This window comes from Myzus persicae, unplaced genomic scaffold (assembly GCF_001856785.1).
Source record: "Myzus persicae strain clone G006 unplaced genomic scaffold, MPER_G0061.0, whole genome shotgun sequence".
Lineage (NCBI taxonomy): Eukaryota > Metazoa > Arthropoda > Insecta > Hemiptera > Aphididae > Myzus > Myzus persicae.
In genome coordinates, this window is record NW_019104411.1 from 623,489 (window position 1) to 635,807 (window position 12,319).

Consider the following 12,319-nt stretch of genomic DNA (forward strand, 5'->3'; position numbering starts at 1 on the left):
TATTTGATATTGCTCATTATTTTTACTTTAAATTGTTTTGTCTGTGTGTGGGGAATTGTCCGCTTTTTGGTTGGAAACGTATAATGCATCAGAGGGGGGGGGGGAGAAAATTCCTAGATTCGTATTTATCTGTAGGCACAACATTGACATTGCAGGTATGATAAAATAGAATTTGAAAAAGTGTACTTTTTTTCGGGTTCGTACTTGGATAAAAATTGTATACCATGTCCAAAATGATGAGAACTGGCCGGAAAACGAAGAAAATAATATGACCTGCTAACGCAATGCTCGGACCGGGTGACCAACTATACAGTTCAATATTCGATGTCTAATATCGCTCAGGATCACTCAAATAATATTCAGCTATCTATATTCTAACATTTCGTATTGGTACTGTTGTGATGGATTTATTATCGTTACACACACTATACAATATAATTAGTTTAACTTGTGTGCACAGTATAACGAAGAGTAAAAGCCATTAAAACGTTGATTGGAGCAGATTATAGAAGCCATTCAACCACCGTATTGTATTTAAATATTACTCAGTTATGTAAGAAGAAAAAAATTGTAAAAAATGTATTGTTTGCGTCTGTGCTTGAAAAAAAAATCAAATCATCAGATGATTTGTATGCGTAGTAAGATGTATTTATATGTTGGCGAAGAATGACGAACGTTATTTTAACAAGCTCATCATCTTATAATACATAATGTCTGCAAGCTCGGGGGTCTCTTAAAATATACTATGCGTCTATACGTCTATGTATATAATACTACTCATATTATAATATAATATTATTACTCGGCTATTATTATATGATTATTATTTCAATATGATGTACCTTTTATCATTATATATTATAATATCATAATCGTCAGTATAAGAGTCTCTCGGTGCAGCGTGGTTCTTAACGTGATCCTACTTCGGAATCGTCTGCGCGTATATTACAATATGCATGCGAATAAAACGCACTATTATTGTTCATAATATTTATTCGAAACACAAAATCATATAATAACGAAAATCATTTTCCCTATAGAGACACTTCAAAACTACTGCCACTACAACTACTGCAACTACCGCAACTACCAATACCTACCGCTCTTACCGCTCTACCAACTACCTGTGTACCAAAAACCACTGGTGCCAGTACAATTACTACAACCACTACTCCATACCACTACTACTCTATACAACCAGCCGGTATATATTATTATATTGGCTCTCGCACGCCGCACATACACAATAATAATATGACTGTAGTGTTATGCGTAATACATCTGCATCCGAGTTAAGAATAAGAAGCTCGTTTAGTACATGTCTATCTGGTGCTGTTATTACCGCGACCTCGGTTATGGATGACTGGTATTAGCGTATAGACTATGGGTACCTACTAAACGCCGGGTGTTTAACCATATAAACACATACTTGTGGGTCTATGTGTGTGTCTGTGCTCGTGTGCAGATATATATATACTTATGTTTAAAGATTATGTGAGTGTGTGTTTAAAGTGCGTATAACAAGTGTGCAGTGCTGAGGAGGCGATGTGGTATTCACCGCATCGAGTATATAATATAGATAATTTTACTGTATTTTATAGCGTTGTTCGCCGAACTCAGTCCTCGCCGAACCCGTCTAGTGATCGAATTAGGATTTTTCACACGTTTAATGTAACAGTAATCTTACGACACGAACTATGATCGTAAGTCTCGATCGGAGGATTGACAATTTTATCGCATAGGCGCAAAAATAGCGTTTACAATATTGTTCGACTATAATAAGAGACTTCTTTAGTTTGGTCCGATATATTATCGTAGAAGTAACAAGAACTTACTAGAAAATGTGTTCGCTCCAATCAAATTGAGATTACTACAATATTTTTTTTTTATTTTTTTGTTCTAAGTACATAGGCACAAATAAACGATAGAGTTAATATGATATACAAATGTAATATCTATAACAGATAAATGAACAGTAAAAAATGTCCCATGGGCTGTCAAGTAAAGGTTTATAAAACGCAATATCTATTTACATATTATTTTACAAATACATCATAAAATAGAATTAATATGTAACGCTGTGACATATTGACGTGTGCCATGAATGCTGACCGCTTGTCTACATTGTTTTTGGTAAACATTTCATTAGATCATGAGAATGTCAAAATGTGTAGAGAATATTATATTCATTAAATACTTTTAAGTGGGCTTACGTCGATTGTGCAGCGGAGGGGGCCCCGATGACCCCGCTCCTTTTTGGGCATAGCCATTATTTGCAATGAATATGCATCGTACACCAAACGCAGGGATTGTTTTACAAATATACATCGTCGAGTGAACACATAATAAATTACATATATTACGAAAAAAAACATACTTATATATATTATCTAGCTAGAACATCGATTTATATCTTTCGGCGAGGGTATATAATAAATAATAACACGCGTAGGTATAGCACGAAACGTATTCTAACGTTTGTGTACGGATGTATATATTGTAATAACGTGAGGGTAATAATAATAATAAAAAAATAAAAATCGATCCTTTTATTTATTTTTCAATAGCACGGTGAATTCCTTTTAGCGCAGGAGTCTGGAGTATGATACTGTTTTAAACCACCCATCGTCGTGCGTTTTAAAAATACACTTTTAAATATCCACAGGACTCTATTATAATGTCACGAACAAAGATGTTTTATTTTGTGTATAGTATCTAGAAGAAAAAAAAATTAGATTTATTTTCACCTCAATACTAGGGCGCGATTATTATTATTATATATTTTAATCGTTTATTTATTACTGACGTTTTGAAACAATACGAACGTGTTTGCGGATCACCTATCTCGATTCGTACAAACTTAATAATAACACGTCGGGATAAAATATGTATATTTCGATTTCGTGGCAGTATATTTTATTCTCGCGGACGACAGTAGATTTTGACGGGTAGGTACCGTATAAATAATACCAAAATAATTTTTGTATTCTTTCCAGATCACACATTTTATGATCACTATTATTATTATTGTTATTATTATTATTATTATTATTATTATTATTATTATTGCACATTTATTTATTTATATTTACTCTGCGAGGGCACAGTGTAAATAAAAAATGGATCCCGATCTTACCCAGAACACATGGATGTAATAAATTTTTCTGAACTCCCCTCCGGCATTATTTTTTTTTGCGTTCGTTTCTCCTCCCACCCCGTTCTTATTCTAAATAAACACCGGTCGTACCTACTACTACTGCTACTTACTCCGATTTTCAATTATGCCTCTGTATCGATCGACCGTTTTCAAAGGTCGATGCGAGAAAAAAAATTTAAAAAAAACTGCAACAATAGGCTGTGTATATAAATTCAATTGCGATTATATCTACAGGTCGTTTATTAAACGCTTCAGATTGTATATATACGTAATGTACAGCTCACCATTACAACACCAGCCAGCATAATAAATGTATAAAATATTATCTATTTGAGTATAACACTATAACCTAATGTCCTGACCGTTATGCAAGCAACGAAATCAATGCGTTCAAAAGAAATTATTATAAAAATAAACGTTCGATCTGAAATACAAACGGATTATAATATTATGTGTGATAATAATGTCCACTTTTTATACTTACCAATAATCCCGACGAGTTATATAATATATTATGTATTTATTTTGCGTACCTGCATTACTAGCATGACTGCAGTCTAAACGAGAAATATAAATAAGTAATATTAACCACAGATAAGCGAAAATGTGTTGGTGATGGATTCAGTGGGTATTTTCACCGAGGATATCATGACGACGTTATAGCATACTAGTTATTATATATGAGTAATGTGTGTATATTAAGTAAAAATGTTAATATTTCATACATTATTCACTATTGGTCTTTATTTGGTTTTGAAACATTTACAAGAAGGCGAAATAATATATTAATTGATAATTATTCGAAAATATTGATTTGTATTTTACTACCAATCATTATATTGTTTTCAAATTCTATTATAAGTGCGTCATTTAAATATTAATCATATTATTACACTATCTCTACCAATTATTCCACGTGCTACTAACTCCATTATAATAATTCAATTTAATATCAAGTACGTAATTTTATAAACAAATCATATAGAGCTTTTTTAAGAATTATTAAAATAATAAATTATAAGTACTCGCTTTGATATTATTAATAATATTAAGAAAAAAACAAAGCATCGCTATTTATTTATACATGTATCTATGTACGGAATAAAGAAACACATATTCTTATACAATGGAGCCTGCTAAAAAAGCGTCATAAATAATATTAAAAACTAAAGTAAACTTTTACCTTTGTTTTAGTTAAATGATAATTAAAAAATAAAATACAATAAAAATACTAATTCCATACTTACGGTTCAAAATGATGATGCTGTCATATCAATTAATCTAAATCCTTTTCTTAAAAGTTCATCTGAAACAATTAAAAATGAAAAATGAGTGACTACAGACCATTTACTTTTATACGTTTAACTTGAAATGACAAAATAAAATGTCTAAAAAAAAGTCATAGGACATGAGTATAGTAAAACATACAATAAATTCTTCAACCCGAGCTAAAATTAATAGTTAAATATTATTTCTCATTTTGAAAGATAATTAATAATGTTGGCACGAAACACAGTATTTTTCTTGACAATTGTCAATATTATAATATTATCACAGCTATAATATTTAACTACCGTCGCCAGTTGTTTATGCCTCATAAATGGAATTTTTTTTTTCTGATCGCTTGGTTAGAAAGTTAGTTTTAATTCATAATGTTTTTCAAAATATGAAGTTAAAAATAATATTTTATCCTAATTAAATGTTGTGACCTATTATTTTTTTTTAAGAATGTTGATAACCACTTTTTATACATTTATTTATATCAATTCAATAGTTTAATAAGTCTTGTTATTAATTATTAGCGTATCAAGTTTAGACGACTGGATAAGTTATTGGAAAACTTTGACAGTCTTACAATTTATTTTTTTACCTTAACACTGAATACTGAAATACACCTCAATATCACTTTAGGTTTAGAACTCCATACTCCATGCACCAGAGTTCTGAAAACACATGATGCTTCAGTATATGCATCCATTCGGAATTAAAACCATGGTTAAAAACAAGTTTATCATGAAATCATAATCAGATTTTTGATGGTACACTGGTATTACTAGACGAGATGGCTAGTACCAGAGTACCAACAAATTAAAAACAAATACCATCGAACTAGATCACACATTTTCCAGAGGTTGTTAAGATATTTTTTACCGGGTCGGTGGTATAAATGCTACCCTTATTCTGGTATTTTTTATTTTACAGGTCACATTTAGACTGTTATAACATGGGGAAAAACCTTTATAAAATCAAATAATTGACTTGTAAAATATTTAAAGTCTGTATTGAGTAAGACTACTGAACATACCTATTTTGTACGGAAGCAGCATTTTAAATATGCTTGGTGGGCGCACACAAAAATATAATTAGTTTTTTTTTAAACTGTTTTGTGATTCAGCTATTAAATTAGGATTGTTTGCACTAAAATTGTGGTATTATATTATGTTTTTCCAAGTGGTTTTTATTTAATCTTCTGTGTAATTACAAAGGTTTAATATTCATCAGATTATAATATCTCAGTGGAACGGTTGTATTATATAATATTTATATGAGCGGAGGTTTGGGGTTGTATGCGCGTATTATCCATCTCGTGTGCCCTATGCCATTTAAGGATTTATTCCGATACATTTATACCATGATACTGGTACCTATGCGGTTATGCTTTTATAATAATTGTTGAAGAATAAGTTGCACGCTTAGGGATTTCATTGCACCTAAATGTGCAATCTATATCTCGACCGGAACCAGTGTTGTAGAGTATTTAAGTTAAATTATTTCAATAAAAGTATTCAAATGCTTTTTAAGTAGATACTCAAATACGTGTCCTAAATACTTTAAAAAAATTAGCTTCCTCCTTGTATTTTAAATGTTTTCTCAAAGTATCAATATTTAAAATCAGACACTAGTTATTATTAAATACATTAATAATTCTTTTTTTTTATACATTTTCTTTTTTAATTTTGTTTGTTGAAATGTGATTTCTTCTTAAAAATAATTCAGAATAATATGTCTAATAAATTCTATTTTTTGTACTGTTAATTAAACTCAACTTAAAATCGAAATATACTCCCACTAAGAAAACACTTCGGTAGAAATAAAAAAAATATAATAAATAATAACAAATTATAGGCTGTGAAATATTATATGCTCTATAAAATTACCACAAAACTTGAAAATCGGTTCAGTTGGTTTAAAAGGTAAAAAAATATTCCATAAAGAATTTGAATGCGTTTGAGAATTTGACTAATAATATTATAGTTGAGAAATACTTATATAGGCAGTTTGCACTGGAATACACGTAAAAAATGTATTTTACAAGACTTAAGAGAACGCATTCGCATTAAAACAATAAAATTACAAAATCTAAAATATTACTGGAAAATATTATAGCAACCGAACACAGATTATGACACTAGAATCAAAAATAATTTTCGTCCAATGTAAAATCGTTTGGATCAATAAATACCAATCTAAAATAAATTTAATGCGATTCAACAACAATAACACACCTATACGCATCGTATTGGACATTAAAACATGAGCGGTTTTTTTCCTTTATTTACGATTTTCACTTCATTATTTCTCGAACCACGACGTCTGCCGCTATTTGATTCGAAATCGACCCGGTTGCAACGACGTGGGTACGCCGTATATTGCCGAGAACAAACTTTCCGACTTTTAAACGGTTTGTCGGCAGACGTGCCAACGTCGGTCGGATCTGCAGCAGAAGACGCAAAGACAATCAGTCTTGAGCGGCGTCAATTTCTATCGAACAACAACAACAACTCGTCACAATCCGCGCATTATTTGATCGGCGGAGCATAGGTACACAAGTTTACGCCGCCGCGCCGCTGTTAATTGCTTTTGCGATTAAGCGGCGCAAACAGAGTTTAAATTAAAACGCACAGCTTTTAAAATAACATAAACTATATTGCACACATATATACGCGGATCCGCGAGTACCGCACCTATATACCTACCCATATTGTTCTGTACTGCCGCCGTCGTTTTACCGAGACGGCGGCGGTGGATATTCATATTATTTACACCTCATACCTGGTTAGGTGATGACCGCCCGGCGTCGTGACCGGATTTCGATAGTCCGCTTTTTTTTTGCGGGGGGAAAAACACCGCTAACACCTCCGCCGCGGACCCTTTTTTTTTTTTTTTGACCGTGTCGACGCGATATCGAAAATCGTTCGCAGTCCCGCTTTGCAACCCCTGCAGAGTCGTCGATATCCGCGAGTACCTGTTCCCTCGGGGCACTCGACATTTATATAAGTGATATAATAAACACCGGTGGTTACGACGCGTATTATATATGATCAACTCGAGACAAACACGGAGCTTATACTTTTATCATATTATTATTATTATTATTATTATTATTATTATTATTATTATTATTATGGTTACACTTGTCAACGCCGCCGGGTTACGGAGCAAATCGAATATCATAATATCACTGTATACGTAGGTATTTTATTTCATTTTTTGTCTTCATTAACATACGCAACAATGAACATTGGTTCCATTTTTTTTTTTTTTTTGTTAGTTAGCTAGTTACAAATTTACAATTTTGTTTAAGAACTTTAAAATGTTTGTGGTGGTGTCCGCGTCAGATCCGAGTGCTGCATCTATAGGGTGTTGGGTGTGTTGAGATTACTAATTTCGTATATACGTATTGGAGGCATTATCTAATATACGTAAGTAATATTTATTATTTATTTATTGTCGGCAAACGGGTATTACAATCTTTTTACTGGATTATTGGACAATTTACAAGTCTTATCACTCAACCCCCCCCCCTATAATTTTTGAGTTTTAACCAACAAACATACGACTAACGGACGTGACTTTTAGAAATTGAATGTCATTTTCTCCGAAATTGGTACTCAACCACAAGCTAGTTAGACCAGCAACTAGTAAAATAATAATAAAAAATGCTTGTAATCTTTCGATCATCTATGAAAATACGAAATTAGTGGGTTCGTATTGAGATTTAACGTATCGTACTATAAGAAATCTCATTGGTAAATTTACAGATGGATAATATATATAGTTACAGGTGGTTCAAATGGGAATCATGAATGGTGCGTAGAATTCTGGCATGACTCCGAGGAACTTTGAAATAGTTTATAAAAGATAAAAGGTACATATAATAGGAGCTGCAATTTTACCACATGGCTAGACATCAACTAGACAGTCTACTATTCAAGGGAATCAGCAACAATGGGTACAACATAGTTAAGTGAAGCACTCGGTAAAAAATAACAGTGAATCTTAGAAACCAACATCGGGCTATTTATATTAAACAAGCTTCGTAAGTGGTATTCGCAGACTCCGCGAATAATAATATTTTAACCTGCACATTCGAGAATTGGACGAACCAACGAGCAATGCAGTGCTTTAACGACTTTTTGAAGTTTTGAATCAGAAGCTGTCCTCATTGCGAAACCGAGCACTTTAAAAGCTTTGTTCCGTTGTTGTTATTTATGTACAGTGTGACTACTCCTCGTGATATTATTAAATTATTATTTATGTTATCGTCGTGAACTCCGCAATCCATCAATACGATGTGGTCTCGCTCGGCGAACGACTGAGCCTACAGTACGATCGAAAACAATTTAATTTTCGACCGACACTCTTATATTATGGTCATTTGTACGTCTATACGGGCGGATACATATTATAATTTATAATGCGCTGCTAGTTCAGAATGGACGTTTATGGTAAGTGTTCAAATTGAAAAAATAATAGAAAGGGGACTCCTGGACTTGAAAAAACTAGCGTCTCTTACAACGATTAAACTCAGCCCGGACCGTTGATTGATAACGCGGTCGTACAACTTTACGAAATTATGATCACGAAATCGCAACATTATTTCAACAGAATAAAATATTCCTTCTACTTTTTCTAATGAGCAAAATTAGAAGGGATGCCCTCAAAATGTAAAAAATTGTAGAGGAGTTCCGTCCCCTTGGGTATCCCCCCCCCCATCATCCCCGCAATTCGAGCACTGATTATAATAGTTTAATGATTTTTTCGAGACTACGAAGCATTATCGCAGTGCAGAAAACACAGTGGACATATTATAATATAAAATGTGACGTTTCAAATAATACAATTCTCAAATAATTATATAAATTCTTTTCGCGCTCTTTTTGTTTTTTTTTCAATTTGCAAGTGGTTTACCGGCGATTACAATACTTCACCACAGTACGTATACGTACCTATATGTGTCGTTTCAAAGTCTTGTTTTCATAAAAAATACTCGTTCGACGTAGGCGCACGGTTCACGCTTCGTCCGCTTGCGTTGGCATGTGTGTATACAATATACATGGTGTACCTACGTAATTATTACCGTCAGCTATTCGCCCGTCAACGCTTCACGTGGCTTTCATAATAATAATAATAATAATAATAATAATAATATATTCCTTTCCGCACAATATTATGTTGTACGGTTCGTTCTCGCGTAGTGTGCCGATCAGTCGGCTGTTCGTTGGCTTGTCGCGGCCGCGGTAACGAGGCGCATTAAAACTTTTAAGTACTGACGTCACAACACCGCGGCGCCCGACCAGCAAATCGTTACGACATTCCGTTTTTGTAGTCGGCGCGTTAAGCACTACATAATATCGCATTATACATGTATATATTTGCCCTGGGTGCGTGTGGGCGTGTGCGCGCGAGTGTGTGTGTGCGTCGTGCGTGTGTAGTGCGAGTCCATTAATCCAAATATGTAACAAGTATTATACGCGTCGCCGAGCAGGCACTCTGCGTAATATTCCTCGGAACCGAAGCTCGCCGTAAGAAAGCGTCACGTCGGCCCATCTCGGCTGCAGCGCCACCGTTATTGTACGGTTTACTAATCGCGGCCTATTAAGTTTCTAGTCGTGAAATTTCCATTCGATTTTCTATTCTCTGCCTGTTGCGAATGTTGCGATGTCTTGAACGCTACTGCTGCAGTTCCGATTTCCAGTGTGTATTGCACCATATTGTATTATTTACAACGAATTCTCCGAAGTCAAACTCGGTTTTTAAGGAAATGAATAAATGTTTAAATATTTATTACGTCAGTCGGAATAGACGCACCCTTTTCCCCGACCAAACCGTCCACAACCAATGATGTCGGACGAATATTTGATCTTTCAAACATAGGGAGGGGGAGTGAGAATGTGCCACAGGGCATAGGGGATACATAGTACACACCTGTATACTATGAGCAATTGATCCACATGAATTTATTTTCAAATCCCACATAACTAGAGTACTTTTCAATTGTTTACATTTGATTATTTTCTATAATATATACATACTTACCATTATAGGTCAACTTATATGTTCAGACTTTACTAAGCGACAGTTATTATGAGACATACGGAAAAAGTAACGTTTATTCAGAACACACATTTTGTTGTTATATTGAATGTAGGGTGAAGAGATGTGTGAACTATGGCTTACTATTAAATATGGTATGTAAGTAAACTTAATGATTCAGAATTTGAATAAATGCATTAATTATTAATTATTAACGGATAAAAGGGGACGAGCAAGATTGGTGAATCACACTGTATAACAGGAGAGTTATGTAAATTTTGTTTACTCCTCTTTGAGTAGTTTCGGGTCATGATATCAACACATTTTGCGATGAGTATAATACTTTTCAATTAATAATTCTGCACGGGCGACGAACGAATCTCTATTATAGCTAATTTTCAGTGCGTTGTGCTGCAGTGATAATTAAACAGCGTGTATTATCGTCTTAGGTAATCAGTTTATTCGATTGGAAATTTTTTTTTTCTCTTGAAGTCACCAGACGCAAACGATGTTTTTATTGGGTATCGTCCAACGACAGGTTTCTTATTTATATAAAAAAGAAATCTGGCCACAAAATGTTTAATTCTCTAGCATGTTATACCGACGAATCTACGAGCTGAGTAATAGATTATCTATTGTTGACCAATACAAAACTAAACCAAAGACATAATATTTGCTTATCATACATAAGGTACATCAATAACAATACATATACTCACTTACATGGCGTGCATTGTAACCCGGTAAACAATTAACTAATATATAAAAAATAAATATTTTATTTTAATATTAATTATTAATTTATTACCATCGTATTGTTTTTATTGTAAAAGTATGTTGTATGGTAGGTACTACGATTTATAAACATAATAATATGTATATTACACTATTTGGAATCAATAATAATTAAAAAATGATTAAATTATGACGATGATATAATTATAGTAAAAATGTAATAATATTATATTATATTTATAATTGATAGATAATAATTTATTGGTGTAATTTATATTTCCTACATATAAATTATAAATTATAAAACAAGTGGTTTTTTATGTGTATTTATCATCATAAATCAACGTTTTTTACACGCTTCGTTTACATTTTCACAAAATACTTTTTTATATAGGTAGTTTAATCATTATATGTAAATATATTTCAACCCAGTTTATTAAAAAATAATTATTCCATGCAGTAGTTATATGCTATGTATTTTGGTAAATTATATTTATTTGAGACTTGGCATTCTTTTTTTTTTTTTTGTTAAAATGTCTTTAAATGACTTGGGCCAAAGAATATTAAAAAGTCTTGAAAACCGTTGAGTGATTTTCAAAGATACTGATTCATAATAACCATCGTCGAAATAATAACTTAAAATAATAAACACAAGTTACAACGAATATATTTTCTCCCAATGATTGTTACTCACGTTGTGCCTACATCATCGTGTGTTCGTGACTACCTTTGAATATAATATAATAATATTTACTATGAATGAGTTCACCATAATAAATTACTCGTTCTACATTTCAATGTAAAAATATCGATCTGGCTTGCTCTTCGTGTAGTCGATTAAACATATTATTATTAATTATTATTATCATTATTATTATTATTATTATTGTTATATAGAGTTTTAGAAATCGTACAGAGAAAATATTTTAATTAATATTATACACGACAGTAGGAAAAAAAATTGACATTTTTGTCACCGAGTGCCTTTTAATCAAACGACGAAAATGTGCGTTATGAGTGTATAGTAAAAAAGAAAAAAAAACTTAAACGGAATGAAAACAATTCGTCGTTTCAACTCGTCGACAACGACGGGGCCCTTCACAAATGTTC

The 12,319-nt window shown here is 32.6% G+C and overlaps 1 protein-coding gene across 1 annotated transcript in view; it reads right to left on the minus strand.

Moving 5' to 3' along the window:
* The window catches only part of LOC111041968, a 335,050-nt gene that overhangs the window by 228,902 nt on the left and 93,829 nt on the right, over positions 1–12,319 (minus strand). Inside the window, exon 4 of the mRNA XM_022326436.1 lies at positions 4,405–4,463. The gene's annotated coding sequence lies outside the window, so the exon portion shown is untranslated. The remainder of the gene's footprint in view (positions 1–4,404; positions 4,464–12,319) is intronic.